The sequence below is a fragment of the Carassius carassius genome, chromosome 1 (genome assembly GCF_963082965.1).
Source record: "Carassius carassius chromosome 1, fCarCar2.1, whole genome shotgun sequence".
NCBI classification, from domain to species: Eukaryota; Metazoa; Chordata; class Actinopteri; order Cypriniformes; family Cyprinidae; genus Carassius; species Carassius carassius.
This window is the reverse complement of record NC_081755.1, coordinates 35,245,227-35,266,003: the sequence shown is the minus strand read 5'-3', so window position 1 is coordinate 35,266,003 and position 20,777 is coordinate 35,245,227. Positions and strand designations below refer to the sequence as shown.

General features: G+C 36.6%; 1 protein-coding gene across 2 annotated transcripts in view; it reads right to left on the bottom strand.

The window, feature by feature from the left end:
* The window catches only part of LOC132147934 (trinucleotide repeat-containing gene 6A protein-like), a 56,059-nt gene extending 40,085 nt beyond the window's left edge, over positions 1-15,974 (bottom strand). For both annotated transcript variants that reach the window (XM_059557120.1, XM_059557122.1), the window contains exon 1: positions 15,782-15,974. The gene's annotated coding sequence lies outside the window, so the exon portion shown is untranslated. The remainder of the gene's footprint in view (positions 1-15,781) is intronic.
* Between the last annotated feature and the right edge of the window lie 4,803 nt (positions 15,975-20,777).

Here is a 20,777-nt window from a genome sequence, read left to right as displayed (position 1 = left end):
GCCACATGATTTATCAGAGTTAATTATATGTGGCCTGTCTGTAAAATATGGCCTATACTCACATACAGATGGTCAACACACATGAAGAAACAATGAGAAGAAACTAAATAATTTACATCAATTCTAATTATATGGTCTGTTACAGTTTTTTTTTTCACTGTAAATTAGCAACTCATAGTTTTAACTTTCAAAAACTATAAATGTGTCTGTATTTTACAGTAAAATTACAAATAATTGATTTTAAACCATTTACAGATTTTTACTGTACAGGTAATTTACCAAAGGTATTTATTATAGCATTTATACAGGTTTTTTCTGTAAATATTACAATAATTTTTACTGCACAGGTTTGCGGTCTCAAAAGTTTCTATAGATAAAATACATCCATTGTTGCAGGGGGTTACTTTAGTTCTACAGGAGAACAACTTTAAACACTGATAAATGTTCAGTAATGTGTTTGGCGGTATCTTCTTTTAATCTTTTATTGCATAACGGTGCAGTAGAGTGTGTGTATTATTCGGAGCCAGGAGCTTGGCAGGGTGTCAGGTACCAAACGGGTCTCCTCACAGCCCCAGGTCCTGAATGCCATCCATGTGTTTTTATTTAGTATAACAAAAGACTCTTCACCACAGGGCAGGCTTCCATGAGAAACACTGTCCGGCATGTAGAGAGGAGCAGCACAGGATCCTCTTGACATGTTAATTGAATTGATTAGCATTAACATTACTGGGATTCCAGGAGGAGCCAACAAGCTCTACAGTTAACTATTGATTTGGATGCAGTTTGATTCAAACCATCAGGCTGTAAAAAGTAAACATGATTTTCATTTGAGAAATGTGGATATGTATGTTTTCTCTGTCAAAAAAAGAGACATAAAACCATATGCTATGCATATACTTTAAGGGATAATTCCAAAGCAGAATGAGTTTGAAATGACAAAAGGAAATAATTTGCAGATTGTGTTTTATTTATTTATTTTTTTACTGTGAAAGTCAGTGGGGTCCAAAACAACACTGCACTACATCTGACTTTTATTATGGCCAAAAAAAGTGAGATGATGACAGAAATGTAATTTTTGGGGAAAAGGTCTAAACTGATTCGAGGTCCTACAATCATGAAGGGTACAAAAATGGGTTTGACTGCAGGAATAATAAATAAAGACAGGTATGTTTCCCTGCTGACTGATCCTAAAGTGAGCCATGGGTGGCACGTGATGACGGTAATTAGCACAGACAAAATGAATGTTTGAGAGTGCATCACTGGACCCTGATGTGAGCATGCTTTCACGGTGAAAAATGCAGAGCGAATCTGTGAATTATGAGCTGTAAATGCTGGAAAATGAAACAACCGGAACCGAGGTTGGTTGGATGTTGCCCTGGCATCTTGCCAAGTGCTCATTACCGCAGAACGTGTGTGCAGTTGGGCCAGCCAATGTGACGCCCGTTGCCGTGGCAACAGCAGAGCAGACAGGAGATGTAATGCATCATATTTCAGCGGACCAACTCGATTCAATTCACACAGATCCAATCTATGGGTAGTAAGTGGGGGGTGATAGCAGGCAGGGGGAAGCTGGTATTACAGAAATAAATTGCCATGAGACCATCATCTTTCCATGCAGATTTCCTTTTAACGCTGTCTGTTAGGAACTGAAATATTCATTGTCCTGCACAAATTGGTTTTATTCAAATCTGGATGCAACTGCTTGCCATGGAGCGAGGTGACAATAGCTGGAACACATGGGTAACGATGTTTGCCCATTTTTCCTTATTCAGCTGTTATAACAAAAACATATCCAAGCTATACTGTACAAGCCACATAGCTAATATATTGTATACAACTTTGCTATTATGTACAAATTAACATTTTTTAATAAGAATTCATCTTTGCTAAAACTAAAAAAAAATGTTGTGATGTAATTGGTCAGAGGAGAGGCTGAAATTCTCAAAATAAAAACACTGGTCTTATTAGATTAACATGATCTTTTTTTCACAATTCTATGAACAGAAAGTAAAAAAACTGCATTTATTTGAAATAGAATCCTTTGTAACATTATAAATGTTTTTAGTATTATTGATCAATTTAATGCATATTTGCTGAATAAAGGCATTTATTTCATTTAAAAAAAGAAGGATCACATGACACTGAAGACTGGAATTATGGCTTAAATTGTACCACAATTTAAATTGTACCACTATTCTATGCACTCTACTGTACATTGCACTAGTGTAAATTATGTTCATATGTTCATAGTTCTGCCTATAGTGTACATACACTTTTACATAATCCATCTGTATAGTATGTTCATGTTATATCATGCTTATAGTATTTAAAATCTGTAAATTATGTCCATAATACTTATCTGTATAGTTATTGTACATATTATAGACCTTGTATATTCTGTACTTACTGCTTATTGCACTTCTGGTTAGATGCTAACTGCATTTTGTTGCCTTGTACCTTACATGTGCAGTGACAATAAAGTTGAATCTAATCTTAGTGTTTAACTTTTTACTGTATTTTTGAGCACATAAGTGAAGCCTTAATGAATACAAGAGACTTAAAAATTTAAAAAATGTAAATATATGTATATATTTATTGATTCAGATATCTAAGAACTTGCCACTTGACATTTATTTTGTATCTCAGGTATCCTTAAGGTCAGGTATCTGAAATGGGAGCCTACTAACATCAACAGCTTGGAGAGATCTGACCCTTTTGTAGATCTCCCACCGAGACTTCAGTCTCTGGGTACAGTAGTGGCATTAGGAGGCCAGACAGGCACACAATAGTCTCACACCAGAGCAGATGTTTCCTAATAACAGTAGCACAACTTCACTCATTACATGCCAAATGCTAATATACTTCACTTACAGCAGATCACAGGGAGATTTGGTGGCTGTGAATGTCCTGTAATGAGCATCTTCACCTCTCAAGCTTAATAATGAGTAGATCCCATGTATTACCCTGCAGGTAAGATGCTGGCAGATGCCCTGGTTATAAGACATTCATCCCTTTTGTCTGTGAAACCTCTTCAGCACATCAGTTGGTGATGATATATACTTTTATTATCTAGAAAAACAGTATGATTAATAATCAAAGCATTATTTTAGTGCATATAGTTAAATATCCTGTCTCATATGATTTTAGGACATCATGATTTATCCACCATCCTAGTTTTAATTGTGCAAATTGATGTTTTATTGTACGTTTTGGCTCAGGCCGACTTTAAAGGCCACTTGAATTAGCTGTGTGGGCCTGCACAGGACTGCGGCTTGGAAACATCTAGAATGGAAAACAAGATGAACCTCAGACACAAAGGTTTTAACCCATAGTGGAAAAACAGCATTGGATTCCTCTCCAGACCTCTAAAAAGAACAGGGATATTTCCACTCTGTGTTTTCTCCAGGGCATTGGCATAGTGAGCAGAGATAAGGCCGTACAGAAGAAGATTATTTATTCATGTGAGGGATAAGGTTGCACACCTCCCTGTCCTGACCATGGGTACACAATCAAAATGATTCCCAGTTAATTTCCTGGCCCTATCAGGTTTTCAATAATGCAAAGTCACTAAATCGACTTGCAGGGGCACTAATGTATCTAATGTCCTACAAATGATCACACAGGAACAGGAATACCTGACATCTAACAAACTGTCAAGCAGTAGACATCAAATATCTGTTTATACAGACTTCTGCTTTAAAGTGCAAGTGAAATGCTTGTCATTAATGGCACAGCTGTAGATTTGAAGCTTACGTACAAGCAAAGACTCAGGAGGCAGACAATCAGATAAGAAGCCTGCTGGGCATCACAAACTGTTTTCTGTCTGCTTACTTTCTCAACCAGCTAGCCAAACAAAATCAGACACTGCCTGCAGTACGGCTGTCAACCGTCAAGTCCCTTCAGTATATCAGCAGCCAATTAGGAATTAAGGCCTGTGTCTAAAATCTAGAAAATGCTCCATTCTCAGCTAAGAGTTTAAAGACAACACGACACATCTAAATTCAAAGTATATTAAATATTGTTTAAAAAGAGATTACTTTTTCAGTCAAAACACATGTACCCTTTGCTGTCTGTCACATATCATAATCCTGTGTCTACAGTTTGTTGGGAAAAAAAGGCATTTATTTATACATATTTGCAAATAGATTTATACGTAATAAACACACTACTGTTTAAATGTCTGGGGTTGGGTCATATTTTACAATGTTTTTGAAAGAAATGTTATGCTCTTTTGCTCACCAGAGCTACATTTGTTTGATCAAAAACACATTAAAACAGTAATTTTGTGAATATCAGTGAGGCCCCATAGACTTTGGTGGGCCGTTGTCCCGGGTGGAAAAGTCTAGCCTGTTTACATCGGTCACATCTGTCTCAGGTGAATCACAAGCCATCAGACGACACAGATTTAATTTACGCCTGGTATTAACACGCAGACCACTGAAACGGAGGCCTGAAGTGTGATTGTTTGGAGCTTCACTCTGTTTAATAGGCAATTGCTGTGTACTTAACTACTGAAGCAATTACAGAAGCAATGCATTGTGGTTAATTTTAAATGAGTGAGAATGTATTGCGATTGAATAAATGAAAGCAAATCGTTACATAATTACCCCTCGACAAATACGGTCTCCTCTTTCAGGAATGGGGGGGGGGGGTCATAATAGCCCACAAAGAGTAAAATATACGGCACATTAGAGAGGCAAATGGTAATTCATAATGTGTTGCTCCACTTGGCTGTAAATAAGCCTGTGATAATGAAACCGCTTTAAGGAGCCTCTTCCGTCTGTTCTCCATTTGTTTGTTTTTCCTCTCGGTTATCTGTTACTCATTTTGTTTTGATTGGCCTGATTGATCATGTTCAGGATTCTGGCCGTCTGCTGGGGCAATCCTCACTGACGGAGGAAGGCACTATGAGTGACAGTACACAATATGTGTGATAGATGAGGATAACACTTTCCTACACACACACACGGAGTTACAGAGCCTACGCTACAATGCAGTGTAAAAAGCTCTCACTGGAACATATTTTACACCAGTGGGATGGAGCTCATTTGTCTTGTATGACAAGGACTGCAGGATGTCTCACAACCGTACGGCAAAACTAAATGAAACTATTTGATTTTTTCAAACACATACAGTGAGGCTCAAAAAAGCTTTTAATATATATATATTTTTTATTATTATTTAAATTAATAAATTATATTGTCCAAAAAAAAGAAGCAGTTTGAGTAAAAAGTTTATCACAACAATTTACTTTTGTATGCATTATTATCTTAATTATTTATTGTACATAGACACTGTTTCTAATGTTTGGGGTAAGTAAGATTTTTTTCAGAAATGAATTAATACTAAGCAAACATGCATTAAATTGATCAAAAGTGATAGTACGGATATTTACATTTAAATAAAGATATTTATTTTATCTTTATATTTACACGAAAGTTTAAGTAGCACAACTGTTTTCATCATTGATAATAATAATAAATGTTCCTTCGGCAGTAAATCAGTATATTATAATGATTTCTGAAAGATCATGTGACACTGAAGACTGGAGTAATGATGCTGAAAATTCAGCTTTGCATAACAGGAATAAACTACACTTTAAAACCTATATTTTCAAATAAAAAACATTTTTTTTTAAATGAAGTAATATTTCACAATATCACGGCTTTACTGTATTTTTTTAAATCATATAAATGCAGCCTCAGTGAGCAATAAGAGACTTCTTTCAAAAACATTTAAAAACTCACCGACCCAAACATTTGAACAATTGTGTATATTTCTGTTTTTTTTTCAACTGTTACACACACAAGATGAAAAAGTTATAATACATATCAACATATATTGCAGTATGTGCAACCTGTAATATGAACCTGTATACAGGTCTGAGTGGACATTAGGCTATAACCAAACACCTCCCCATTGCTGCATGTGATCTGTCCTGGCCAGAGCTGTAAGCATTGTGTTCAGAAGGCTTAGGTTGGATTTAAAAAAGGAAAACAAATAGGACTGACCCCTCAGTGGGATTTTAATTTGGCACATATTCCCCTAATCCATCCTCACTGTGGGGTGCGCACGTGCTGCCTGGACAATGGAGAGGCCACAGCTAGGGCTAATTATGTGTTGTTAGATGGAGCCCTTGATATGAGCTCTGGCACGAAGTGTTTGATTTAATCACACTGAACAGGAAAAAGAAGCCAGACGAATGATTTCGAAAGAAGGATATGGACATTCTTTTTCTCCATGGGGAAAAGTCATTGAGTTAAAAAGAACAAGGAGTGCAGCAGTAACAGAAATGATAGCGTGCATGTAAAAATACACAGCAAAAAAAGTCTTTAAAAATCTACATTATTAAATGTAGAAATATATTTAGTAAATAAATATATGGGTAGGGCATGTGTATAACTTTTCAATTACATGGAAAACGGCACAGCTTTAAATCTGAGTCTAATTTAAGTATTAGCCTTATAATTTACCTTAAAACCTTTACCCCCCACATGGGATCTCCATCAGGTGTCAGTCATTGGGTAAGGGGCTCACTCATATCCTTTCACTAGTATGGACCAACTAAGCAGCCATTTAGCAGTCATTTGAACTCTAGTGCTGTCAGACTCTGAACTCTAGTGCTGTTTTTTTGGCTACAGCTGTGGTACTGGATGATATGTTGTTGATGACACATTTCCAGTTGAACTTGTTTAACTAGGACTTTTCTCCTGATTAAAGGGAAAAGCGAACCTGGACACATCAGTGTGCTGAATCACTCTCAGTGCCCTGCAGCTGACCATGATGTGGCCTGAATTGCTTATGATTGATGTGAGGTCTGGTTGAACAGAAAGACAATGGCAAAGCCGCACCACCCAGCTAAAGCATGCATGAGTCCAAACAAAAGAAAGGTTAAAAGAGGTTTATTCTGCATTGGTCTAGTAAATTAACGGTCACCGTCCCAAAGCCCATTTAAAAGGGATCATTCGCCCAACAATGAAAACTGTGTCATTTATTCTCTGTTATTTAGTTCCATTAGAGTCCTTTCTTTATTCAAACGAGATGTTTTAAAGACACTGGTGTCCAAATAACACATTCCTCAACATATGTTCTTTTGTGTTCAGCAGAAGAAAGTCAGTCATACAGGTTTGGAACAATGTGAGAGTAAATGATGACAGCATTTTTGGGTAAACGATCCCCTTAAATGATTTTCTGTAATTGATACAAAGCCAACATAATATAAAATGTAAACATCTTATGAAAAACTTTGTTGCCTTGGCAACTAACTGAAATCCAATAAGCTGAAGCTTTAAAAAACAAAAAAAATCATTAAAGCCATAATTGAAAAAAAAAAAAAAAAAACTACCTACATTAAAATTTTAATTAAAAATATAAAACACAAAAGATACTTCAAAATATCAATAAATACTATCATAGTATATAAATAAATATACATTTTTGGCTTAGGCTGAATTTTATGCTTCAAATATTTTTACAGAAAAAAAAAACTATTAAAAAGTGATGGTATGAAATTTTTACAGTATGTTAACTGTACAGTTTTCGAAGTAAAAAACAAAAACAAATCAACGTATAGTTTACATTCAAAAAATGTGAACCGATATTCCAAGAATTCCCTGTGTGACACTCCACATCTGAAAGTATTTTGAGAATTAAAAAAAAAAGTTTCTTAAGAATTTTTTTTATAAGTTATGCACATTCTATGTTACATCTTCCATTGTTTAATGAATGATTATTGTATTATTTAAGTGTCATGTATGTTACCATGGTGTTTTGTGTTTGTGTGAATGACTCTATCTATACACCTTTTGTGTATTAGTATAAACTTCAGCTTGTGGAAAAGCTACATTGATTCTTCATGTGGCTTTCGTTTTTACCACCTGGATTATTATAGTGGTTGTATATGTTAAAGGTACATATCAGATTTTAGTAGCAGAGTCACTTGTAGAATTTACTGGTTTACGTTCAAATTTTCATGTTGGTAAATTACAGTTTTACACTGTAAATGTACAGTGTTTCTGTATTTTCCTTTTTTTTTTCTTCAACCACAGCTGCCAAAATAATTTTGTAAAAACATTTTTTTTAAGTGTAGTTTAAATAAATGTCTACAGTGATTCTAGTGATGCAGACAAGCCCAGGTCATTCACCCAACAGCAAGCCAGCGGCAAACACCTTCACAAACCAACACCTTTCAATTCTGTGGGAGCCTTTTATATAACAATACATCCAGCAGAGTACAGTGAAATCTAATGCAAACGTAGTACACAGGAGACACTCAGTGCCGCATTTCTCTATTGTAATGGACCCCGGTGAAGAGTCAAACTTAAAAGGACAGGTCTGCAGAAATTCAGTAATTTCCCTCACAATAGGATGTCATCAGCCTCTCTTCCCTTTGAGATGCTAATTCACATGCTGAGCCGTGTTTGACGCCCAGAACCCCATAAGTGACTATTAATCAAAAAGCACTTAAGGGCTGTGATCCACTGTCTCAACTGTCCACACTCCTGAGATAATTAAATTAGCACCAACCATAGGATTTCACGCGCTCAACATCATCTTCAAAAAATAACACAGTTTTGCATAGCAATCGTCTGACATGTAAATTACAGCTCTTAGAGTTTAAAGCCAGTCAATATGCTTTTGAGGAAAGTGGGTTAGAAGAGCCAGAAAACAAAGTGCTCTCGCTGCATTTAGCAAATTAGTATATAGAAAACTGACTTTCTTGTACCTAACTAAGGTCAATAAAATGCAGAAGTTTCTGAAAAGTGTATATAGTGTGCTGTGACTCCTTAAGTGTAATTTTATAGTAAACAGAAGCATTCATTGCACTAGCAGAAGCAGCAGCATTAGCATTAGCATCATTTAACCAATAATTGGTGGGTGATGCTAACATTCACAAAGTCAAATATCACTCCTATTTCAAGTCTTCCTTCACTCTCTAGAGAATAATTCAGTCTAGACATACCCCCAAACCTCCCCACCTAACACACACACACACACACACGCGCACACACACACACACACACACACACACACACACACACACAAAGTAAACCAGAACCGTGGTGAGTGTTGTTCTGCATTATCACCATTGATTAAAATAAGCCCCTGCTCTCTTGCCAGTTTACAGCTGAGGTCCCGCTCTGGGTTTTATGAAGTGCTAGCTACTTCATTTCATTATTGTAACTGGGTTAAATTAGTTGTGCACAGCTGTAGGTAGAGGAAAAATCTGTATGCCAGTTTCATTTTCTCTCTTCTCAGCCGCAGGCGTATACATCATCTCCTCATCCGCTCACACACTGCATGCGCTCCCTTCTCCACTTTCTTCACCTCATCCTCAACCCTAGATGAGTAAATTATAACACCCATATCATGCACGAGACCCATGAGGACTGTGCCCTCATAAAAAGCACACAGAAGGATCCCATAACAAATGCCAAGTCTGATTACATTCAATTTCATGCATGTTATTTTCCGGTGAAGGTGCTTTAAAGGGTCTAATTGACAATATTGAGTATCTGCTTCCATTTTACCATGAGTTTGCCCATGAATATTGAGATTAACATTTACTTGGGCTACAATACATAAAAAGTTCAATCACAGAAATGACACCAAAGCCAATTCCCCTTGAAAGAACATAAATAGCCGTGGAAGGATGCATACACCTTTAGTTTAGAAAGTGCACACTTCAAATGTCACTGACCCATATGAATGAAATTTGATATATATCATAGTACTGACTAATTACCATATTCATCTCCACTTCGAGGTATTTAAAATAATATCTTGATAATACATGTTAAAAAAAAATTGTTACCATTTCCAAAAACAAACATTTTAATGCTTTTGTTAGTGCAGCAAAAAATATTGGCTCCTATTCTTATTCATTTTCTCTACACGGAAACAGATTTTAAGCAATAAGATATTTACCTTTCTAGACACACAGTGAGCTCTAAAGTTGTTAAATAATGGTATGTTAATTCAGTCTTTACACAATCCATAATTGGACGAGTAGGCCTAGTTACTGCCTTACAAAATAATTTTATTACAGTCTTGTAACTCTGTCTTTTTCTGAATTTTTCAAGCCTTTTATTTTGCTTCAGTTAAATAAGCGATTCATCTCAGATCTGGCTGTTTTGGCTTATGGCTTATAACTCTGTATATGGTGGAAAAAGTATGGCTGAATAAAAAAATCATTAAATCATTATTTTACATTAACTACAGAGAAACTGTTATTTTTATGGCTGCTACTAATCATACTTGTCTTGTAAACAGTCATGGCCAAAATACATCAGGCAAAGAAGAGTGATATTTTAAATTTGATGCTTTTTGATGTCTTGCCTGTAACTCTGCTCTGCTAAACCGCAACTAATCTGAGGCTAATGAGCTCACCTTTGACCCCATCACACTTGCCAGTCTGCTCTGTTGTCTGAGCACAAAGTGGCCTTTAACCTTGACCGAACCTTTGCCTAAGCACTCCTGACCTGACAAATGCACATGAACAAAAACATACACATTCATAGTTAATAACTCATCTTGTTGAAGCAGAAGTACAGTATTACTGTATGCCTAAACAATGTGCCAAATAAGTTACATTCAAACTGTTAAGGGCGGTTACAGGTGAAGTGTAAAAAGTTCTACAAAACAGTTTTCCCTAAACACTCCCCATCTCCTGCTGGCGGTCAAACAAACACATAGTTCTGGCCCCAAACTCTCACCATTGGTTGAGGCTCTGCTATTAATGATTTAAAAGCATAATAGAGCTACAATTTGTACAGTATTTAAAATCTACAGTATTAAAATGGACTGTGACAGGATAAAGTAGACATAAAAAATGTACACACATTAATTCAGATTTTCTAATACTAACCTCTTTACAATACTAAAAGTGGCCTCTCTAAAATGTAAACAATGACCGAACAGTTTTCCTCTCACTAATGACTCAGACACGAGCCAACACAATCACACAGACCATTTCTAATGGTTACATTATACACAGAGGGAAACATCTAAACAGTCTAATATAAACACTGGATGTGTGAAACAACCGAAAAGTATTTGGACACTCAAATGACAATTAAAAACTTATATAGAAATAAAGTAGCATCAAATGCAATGCAAAGAAACATTATTAGATATAACTTAAATTTGAAAAATAAAATTGTTACTTTTTAACAATCAACTTTGATGTTTGTTATGCATATAAATCAGTAGCTCTTTATTTTTACATTGCATCATCGATTTTGATTTATCTGATGAGCAGATGATTGATAAGACAATGTCCAGAAAAGGGACAATCTCCCTTTTAAAAGTTTTCGGTTAAGATTATTTCAAGTTTTTTTTTTTTTTAAAGGCTCTTATGCTTTCCAAATCTGAATTTATTTAATAAAGAAAAACAGTAACATTGTGAAATATTATTACAATTTCAAAAAACTTGTTTCCTTGAACTGTGTAATTTTATTGCTGTCATAATAAAGCTGAATTTTTCAGCATCATTACTCCAGTCTTCATGATCCTACAGAAATAGTGCTAATATGCTGATTTGCTGCTCAAGTCACATTTCTTATTATCATCAATGTTGAATCACCAATGTTGAAAACAGTTGTGATACCATGACACATGTTTTACAGGAATATTTGATGAACAGAATTTCAAGAGAAAAGCATTTTGATATATAAAATGAAATAGAAATATTTTGTAAAATTATAAATGACTATTGTATGAAATTTAATTGATGATTTAAATATTTTTAAACATTACACTGACCCTAAAACATTCAAACTTTAATGCATCTAATGTTCCACCCTTAGAAACCTAACAAGCTTATTTTGAAGTGTGTTTGTGATATAATAAATAATAATAATTGCAGTTGGTTCAATAATTGTTTAATAGATGTTAATCCAGTTTTTAAAGTGAAGCATTGACAACCAAACACTTTTTAGGGCCGCGCCAAACTCCTACACATTTAATCTCAAGTAATGGTGTCGGCCAGGTTTGCAGTCCAAATTAAACAGCACTTAGGACCTGGCGTCATTTTCTTTAATCTTCATTTCCTTGAGGCCGGGCACCAACTGAATGTGTGCAGCACTGAGACAGTGTTTGGTTTGTGATGATGTCATGGTTGTCATGGAAGGAGCTCTCCCTCTTTCTCAAGTTACAACACAAACCTCTCTGTGGGAAAGTGAGGGCCGTGTTCTCAAGAACCAAGCTCGCTGCACAATGGCCAAAGTGAGTCTGTTCCTGCTTTTGTGTGCGGACAAACACTAGCCACTTTTTGTTTAGCTGAGAATGGTGGCACACAGGAAACTTGACCAAATTTTCCCCAAACATGCCACCCGTTAGATGGACCGAAAAAGCAATACCCACCCAACACAGCAGTGATCATTCATCTAAAAACAGCCCCGACCAGCCACTTAATAGCAATGTTTTAAAAATAGGGTCCGGAGTAAGTCATGAACAATAAAACAGGCTTTCTGATGTTTCCAGATGCGGTGCTGTTGTGTCTGCCGAGTGCATTAATCACAGTGTGGACTGAGTGATGGCACTTGGCTGTGGCTCTGTGCAACGTTTGGCTGCTGTAAGGAGGATTCGGAGCAGGGATGAAAGGCCTCTCTGTATTTAGAGTTGGAGGCAGCTGGGAGTGTGCCAAGCTGCGATCGGCTCATGTTCTGTATGGAACAAAAGCTCAGTGCTGCCTTTATGGCACCAAACAAAAACACAGGTCTCTGAGAGAAGCGTCCATTTAGGATGCATGCTGTGAAGTGCTGGTGTACCAAGCCCTACTGTACACAGAGTTTAGATGAACCCTGGTCTCGAAAACCTGAGGATCAGTCGAGGTGGTTTAAGTACAACTGTGCCATACAAGCTTTTAAAAACAGACTTCACACACTGGGTTTGGCAAGATATGCACCCGTGTGAACAGTACTGCACTGTTGGTATCCTCACTAGCAAAGACAGCACTTAAAAAAAAAAACAATCTATCATCGCTTCGCTGGAAATAGCTTGAATATTGAGGTCTTGGCGGCACTGTATACACAATGTGTCCAAGTGGGGATTCTGCACATTCATAACAATCACTGCAAAAGAAATTAGATAGAAAACAGGACTGTGCTCTGGATGAATGAATTTCATTAAAATGTTTCACTGATGACTGAATGTTCCCAGGTTGAGGGTAAGATTTCCCCCTCAAGAAAAAGAAAGGATTGGGAAATTTCCTTTCACTGGTTTGAATAAAATGCTATGTATTAGCATGTCAAATGTAATATTTGTTGATAATTTATTTATATATATATATATATATATATATATATATATATATATATATATATATATATATATACGTTGATGTGCTCACCATCTTGAAATGGTCAACATTTTGACACTAACAGTAAAAATCAATGAGTTTTCCAAAATCCCACAACATTGCACAGCCTCTGGTTGTAAAAACCTTACCTTCCAGAGGTAGGGATGTGTTGGTTTGTGTTTTATAGCTATGTATTAACTTAATATTACAGAGTTTTAAAGTATGGTTACTTTTTTAATGTAGTGTTAGCTAATGCGTCGTCTTATTTTATAGAGCACAACAGAAATGTTCCGGAAGTAAAAACCCAGAGGGAAATTCATAACGATAATTGATAAACCTTTAAAGACAGACCTGTTGCGAGCTACGAGGCTTTTAAACCAATCTGTTCACATTAATTCAACTTATTGTTAAAATAGTCACGTTTAATAGTGGAGGTAGTGGTGAAAAAACTACATTACCCATGATGCTGTACAGAACATTCCACCAATCAGAGGGTCGCAAGTTCTGTTCTCAGTGGTTGCTTACTGGCAAGTCAAAATTGCCCATTCATTTGTCTATTCTCATTCCTAGATAAGGAGCTTCAGTGCAAGTTTTGTTTGGCGATTCAATAATTCAGTATTACATTTTCTTTATAATAAATTGGCAACACATCACAGGTACAAAACTGTGCTGACACTGTGCTGTGATTTACTTCTTTGTTACTGACCTCAGTCTTTGTTACTGACAAGGAGTCTCACCTCAATACCCCATACACACACAGAAAGTGATGACCCGGTTTGTTTGATACCTTCCAAAAAAATCCTCTGCATGATTGTCCACACTGAAGCAATTAAACAACAGTAATTCAACACTTGGGATGACGCATAAAAGAGCTATTTTTTTCCCTCCCTGAGTCAGTAATGGCCAACAGGGAAGCGGCTGCTCCTTAGCTTGGGCTTTTGCTGAAACAGACGAAACAGTTTGACTGACTGTCAACAACAATCAGAGCAAAGAACGAAGGCCAAAGCACAGCTACATCGCAAGAGACGTTTTGGCCTCTCAGTTCTGCTGGTTTTATCAGCAGGGGATTAAACTCGCCGTCCTAATGCTTTACTTGAAACAGACGCCTGTATTCGGCAGTCCAATTATAACTTGTTTGTCAATTCAGCTGACAAATTATTATTATTTTTATGTATTTTGATGAATGAATGAGTTCACATCTGTGTATGTGTTTACTTGTTATTCACACAATAATATTGCCTAGAGATATGTTTGAGATGCGGGGTTCATGCCAGCAAGTAATTAATTTTAACTACTGTGGTTTTGTATTTTGCTTTTAAAAAACTGATTTACATTATTTCGACAAAAAATTGGGTATTTAAAACCACACTAAAGTTCAAAAGTTTAAGGCCAGTAAGATTTTTTTTAAGGAAGTATCATTCCATTAAAAGTAATGGAAAGAGTTCTATTTCAAATAAACGCTGTTCTTTTAAACTTTCTATTCATCAACAAATCTTGAAAAAATGCATCATGGTTCCCAAAAAAATATTAAGCAGCACAACTGTTTTTAGTATTGACAATAATGATAATAATGATAATAATCCCCTGCTGATATAAACAGCAGAACTGAGAAATTAGAATGATTTCTGAACAAATCGAGAGACACTGGAGTAATGATGCTGAAAACTCTGTTTTGCATCACAGAAAAACCTTACATTCTAAAATATATTCAAATACACAATTATTATTTTAGTTGTAATAATATTTCACAATTTTACCCTTTTTAATATATTTTCCGTCAAATAAATGCAGCATTGGTTAGTATAAGAGGAGACTTAAAAAAAATAAAAATAAATAAATATGTTTTATATATACTTTCACTGTCAAATGTAAAATGAACTCAGATGATAAAATTCCCAGAAAAATAAATACCATTCATAACAATGCATCCACAAGAATGAATGCATGCCATACTCACACAGCTCAGTATAATTTAATCTGAGGATGATCACCCAATAAGCACATGGTTCTCCACCCACCTCCCATCAGAGATAATAACCACTAGGTCTAATAACTCTCAAACCCTCCACTTACTGCATTACAGCCTCCAAACAACGGGACATTCTCGACCCCAGTCTATTGTTTCTGTGGATCCTCAGCTGACTGTTTAAACCACACACAGTAAAATACATCATGAGTAACATAACTAAGCAAATTATCTTTATAATATTAGTCGCAATGAACAAGACATGTAATAACCCCAAACAGTAGAGGAACAATCCTGCGAGGTTAAACAAAAGGGCTTTTTGTCCATTTCAAAAGAGGCTGCGATAGAGCGTGCCATCAGAGCCTAACAGCAAACCCGCTGTTACTGTGCCACGCTTTCGATTTCAATGACAGCATAACAATATTTACATGGGGGCTCTGCATACACACCACGCATGACAATGACTTCACTGTGGACAAGCACAAATGAATAGATGCGAGTGTAAGGCAACTTACCCAAGTGTCTGCAGCACATAATCAGAGTCAGGCTGTTCACAGACGCCGCTCCAGCGACAAATGCATGCACAAGCTGACACTTACACTTAAACAACCTGCCTGATGACAGGTAATGGGGGACAGGCAGGGAAATAGCAGGTTTGCTCCTTTTATTATTTTAAACCTTGTCTTTCTCTCCTCTTTTTGATTCACACATCACATGTGGTGCCGAGCAGCAAATCCTCGCAGTCACGTGAAGGAAAGGGTCACATGACAAACCTAGATTCCCCGGGCTAGGAGTACCTGGGGAATATAGGGAGACCGTGAGAGGGAGGGAAAATAGGGGAACACCAGGGGGCACCGTTTTCTGGTTCCTATTCGATTCTTTCAGCCTCTCTGTGCAGGTGGCATCACGCATGCAAATCAAAATGAAAGAGGGCGAATGAAAGGAGCTGCGGACAGAAAAAGAACCCTGGCGTGAGAGAGTAAGAATGCTGCAGAAATGCCTCTGAGTTTCAATGAATATTTATCAGCTGTGCCAAACTCCCCCCACCACAACACCCAACCTCTTCTTGGAATGGAGCCGAATTCATTTGAATGCTTGCCTTTGTTAACAGCTAAGTCAGCAGGGCCTTTTGCCACTCCTGAGCTGCTGCAAGACGCACTCTACACTGCGTCACACAGGCACTGGATACCTTGCGAACAGACACGCTTGTCCCTGTACTAGCTTGCTCTGCTATTCAAAACCTCTATTGTGTAAACGCACATAGGCACTTTTCCACACTGTTATGCACCCAACTAACAGCTCTGACCCTCTGCTCTTCCCCAGCACTCACTGATGGGCATCAATCTGCAGTCGAAAGATGTGCCATGTGCCTGACACTGGAAATCAACAGCCAAAAGAGGAACATTTCACTGGTAAAATAGTAAACAATTATTATATCATATGATAAATTATGTTAAAGGAAAAGGAAAAATTTTGACATTTAAATGTAAAACTATATATATATATAATTTATTTTATTTTATTTATTTTTTTTGCAAATGTCATGCTCAAAATGGCTTAAACTACTCCCTAATTAAAAAAGTTAGGAATAATATTCAGTAAGAATGATTTAAATGGATCAAAAGTGACAGTAAATACATTTATAATGTTGCAAAAGATTTTTGTCAAATAAATGCTGTTCATGTTTCTATTCAACAAAGATTAAAAAGAATTCGAAAAAATTTTATGCAGAAGAAGTGTTTTCATCATTGATCATAATACAAAATGTTTATTGAGCAGTAAATCAGCATATTATAATGATTTCTGAAGGAACCATGTGACACTGAAGACTGGAGTAATGATGCTGAAAATACAGCTTTGACATCACAGTAATAAATTACATCTTAAATTATATTACCAATTGGAATATTAGAATTAGAATATATATTAACTTTTAAAACTGTAATAATATTTAACAATATTAATATTTTACTGCATTTTTGTTTAGAGTTAATATAAGACTCTTTTCAAAACATTTACAAAATCGTATTAAAATTTAAATTCTACAATTTTAAATACTACTACATGAAATATTTGTATTTCCCCATCCAAAAACAACAACAAAAACATCATGTCAAACCGTACCTTTTGCAATATATCCTTTTGAGGTGAATTGTAAAATCAGCTAAAGTTTCTTACAAAATATTCACTTTTCTTAGATACTACACTAACATATAACCAACATATATATGTATGAATGCATTTATTTATTTTAGAATGAGATTCTTATGCATTACGGTAAAGAGTCTGGGGTGGAAAATACAATGTTATTTTTAAAACATTTAAAACTTCTTATAATATAAAAGTTTATTTTGCATCAAAGGTGATTTATTCTCATCAGGTATCATTAAATCCCTCTAATGGAAGCCTGTCCCTTCAATCACAGATCCTGTCGATGTTTGCCTTGCGAAATAAAGTAAACCAGTGGAACGTTAAGCTTGCTCAACATCAGAACCAGCTATGAAACCAAGCAGACACACATGGTGAGGCAGACAACGTCTCGTTCCTTCACAAAGCTCATTGAAATTCTGTGCACAGCTCTGGTCAAAGGCGGGGCCAGGCAGCAGTGCTGGCGTACGAGAGATGCAATCAGCGCCTCTCACCACTGCAGACACAGATACAGACAGAGAAGCAGGCAGCAGCAGCAGCTCCAATAACACTAAAACAACCGCATACATATTAGTGCTTTGTGGCCTGGTATTGACCTACGCGCAAAAGATAATACTGCCATCCAGCACTCATTTAGTACCACATGGCCAGTCAAAGCAATGCTATTCTATGCTATTCTACAGTGTAAACAGTAAAGAAGATCAAATTTCAATTTGTTATAGATTATTTAGAAATCTTTATGATGCACGCTTTAAGCTCTGTGTCCTGTGTTTGCACATACCAGGCAGAAGAGGTCGTTCTCTGCATCATTCACTACATGTGAGAAACACTATTGGTTGGTATATATTGCTTAAAGGGATAGTCCATCCAAAAATGACACGTCGTTCCAAACCCGTATGCTGTTATTTAGTCTGTGGAACATAAAATGAGTAATCTTTGCAGAGGGCCCTTAATTTCTAAAAAGATTTAATTAGAACATATGACTTGTGATTTCAAGTCTTTTGAAACCAAACAATAACTCTGTATGAGCAGATTGAGCACCAGTCCAATATTCATTATCAGATAATCTTCCCTTCCTCTGAAGCTCTGAAATCTCATCTTGATTTGGAACAACAGGGAGAGAAAACAATGATGAAAAATAGTACATTCTGATCTCATCAAGAAACAACATGAAGTATTTGTATTTTCAAAAAAAACAAAAAACATATCATGCCATACCTTTGGTATATAGTACTATTGAGGTGAATTGTAAAATCTGCTGACGTATTACCAGTCAGTTATGTTCTGTTTGGAAAGTAAGCCCAATTACAGATGTCCTTGACAGCTTGTGTAAGGACTGTGAAAGTGACAATGTCACAGTAGTGACTAGAAGGAAACATATTACCTTCAAGGGGATTTATATAATTGGGTTTATTGCTTTAAAATGTACTCGAAATCAGTGAGTAAATTCAGCTGATATCTTTCTTCTGCAACAATACATGTAAGGCTTTCCTTTGGCAAATTATGTTTAATCAGTTTTCCCAGTCGGCTTTCTTGTTTTGTTGGGTAATAATTAGTTGAATTACATTAAAAGTAGTTTAACCCTGAAATAATTGGTTGCTGGATTCAGAATTTTTTTTTAAACCAATCCCATGTGCATTTTTTCGTCTCTTGTGAGGGTTAGATTGAAAACATGATAAAGACAGAGTTACTGCCAGTATGTGGAATATTTTAAGCATCTGACAGGCCAAACATATGGAGGCTACCAGAACGCTGCTGGCACTGAATCTGTGTGTCTGTGCCAGGTGAGTGGAGAGCCCTGCAGAGCTCTAGGGCCAGACCAGACTCACTCATTAAAGACGCTGCTGTATTCTGAGTCATGTGAGTAACCAGCTCTTGTGAACCTCCACGTTTGCCAGAGGATGTTCTGGTATAGTAATGCACAATACAGATCGACTTTGGCACGTGTAGCGGTGCTGATGCAGTAAATGGAAGGACAAGCTGCAGGAACCCAATTGGCAAAGGTACAAAACTGATGAATGAATCAATCGCAAGACAAATGAAAACACATGAGGCAATGTAAGCAAAGCAGCACCTCCCCACAAGCAATCTCAAAGAATTCAATCATCAAAGATGAGATTGCCTTGAAAATACATGCAAAGACACATATTCAACAGAGATTTCCTGACAAGAGAGTAATGGAAAACAGAAACATGCACCATTAGAAACATACTCTCACATTCACCAATTGCTAAAGACCAGACACAACAAATAAGCTTCACAATCAGCTTAAACAAGACAGATCTGCATATGCTTCATTTTAATAAGGCAGACTTGGCATGGAGCCTGGACACAGTACCAAAACACAGACAGAGTGAGAAATCTGAATAAAAAATTAATTTGAGAAGAAAAATTCCAGTGTGAACTTTTGGACGGCACTGTATATAGCTAAAGCTTTAATATTTATTAGCAATATAACTCTAAGCCACACTTCTATGTGACGATTGCGTTACTATATAATTGCACTGACATAATCATTAGGCTATTCTTTTAGCAGCATCTTTGTTTAATAATTACATTTAAAAAGCATTAAGCCAGTGAACCTCTGGCACAGCCAAACAATTATCTATTTAATTCAGCACGTAATGCCAAATCCTGGAAAACCTTTAAAAACAAACAGAAACACACCGACTGCACCATTTGGTAAACGGGCAAAGTTCCCCTGTATTCTTGCATCTCACACCGTATTATTCGTACTATCTGCATTTATAATACCCTTGTATGTAAAAAGAGTAATGGGCCCATATCCATTGCCAGCCTTATTTCCCTCTGAATGTGCATGTATGTAGGCATAAGGGTGAAGGGTTTGCACTTACCTTGCATCCAGCAGAAGGGACTTCCAGAGCGCGGTGTATGGCAGCAGGTTTTAGCAGATTAGCACACTCAGCACACCGAAAGCAGTCCCAGACATGGCGGCAAGGGGAGACTGGAGGAAACTGGAAGCAACAGTACGAAGGGGCAAACCCTCTTGTGAGGACACACACAGGACATATAATATGCTGGAGCCAACCATTAACACTGTGCCAACTCACCAAAGGAATGCTCTCTTTTCACCTAAGTACCAACTGATGGATTTTTGTGATCATGTTTACTTTGTTTCATTTAACACAATATACATTTACATTTAATCATTTAGCAGACGCTCCTTACAAATAAGGAGAACAATAGAAGCAATCAGACCAAGGAGAGAGCAACAGTGTACAAGTACTGTGACAAATCTCAGTTAGTCTAGCACAGAATCTTTTGTTGTTGTTGAAGATAATAGAATAGGATAGCATAGGTCACCCTGGACCACAAAACAAGTCATAAGGGTCCATTTTTTAA